At 37.0% G+C, this 386-nt stretch overlaps 1 protein-coding gene across 1 annotated transcript in view; it reads right to left on the bottom strand.

The window, feature by feature from the left end:
* The window catches only part of LOC103994692 (rop guanine nucleotide exchange factor 1), a 4,955-nt gene extending 4,811 nt beyond the window's left edge, over nt 1-144 (bottom strand). The window contains exon 1 of the mRNA XM_009415104.3: nt 1-144. This exon is cut by the window's left edge and continues 301 nt beyond it. The gene's annotated coding sequence lies outside the window, so the exon portion shown is untranslated.
* Nucleotides 145-386: the final 242 nt, after the last annotated feature.

Here is a 386-nt window from a genome sequence, read left to right as displayed (position 1 = left end):
GACGACGAGAGAGCGGCGGAAAGAAGAAGAAGAGGGAAGAGGAGGAAAAGAGCTACCATATTGCTATCTACCGATCCAATGTGGTAGTCAAATTGGGGGAGAGAAGAAGCAAAGAGGGAGGCAGTGCAGTGACAGTGCGTCCTTTTTCCGTATAAATCGCCCAACAGCGACCTCAGCCTCCCTCACACACTTGCCGTCTTTTTCTCTTCCCCTTTTTCTTTTCACAGCTTGTCGTTATTATTATTATTATTATTATTATTATTATTATTATTATTATTATTATCCTCCTAATCCCAAATAATATTTTTTTATTCATACTCGAAATAGCCCCGATTATCTATCTTTTTTTTATTACAATATGTTATAGAGTTTTCAGTAATACTAAA

This window comes from Musa acuminata, chromosome BXJ1-1, assembly GCF_036884655.1.
Source record: "Musa acuminata AAA Group cultivar baxijiao chromosome BXJ1-1, Cavendish_Baxijiao_AAA, whole genome shotgun sequence".
Taxonomy (NCBI): domain Eukaryota; kingdom Viridiplantae; phylum Streptophyta; class Magnoliopsida; order Zingiberales; family Musaceae; genus Musa; species Musa acuminata.
The sequence above is the reverse complement of the archived record's forward strand: the minus strand, read 5'-3'. Positions and strand labels throughout refer to the sequence as shown.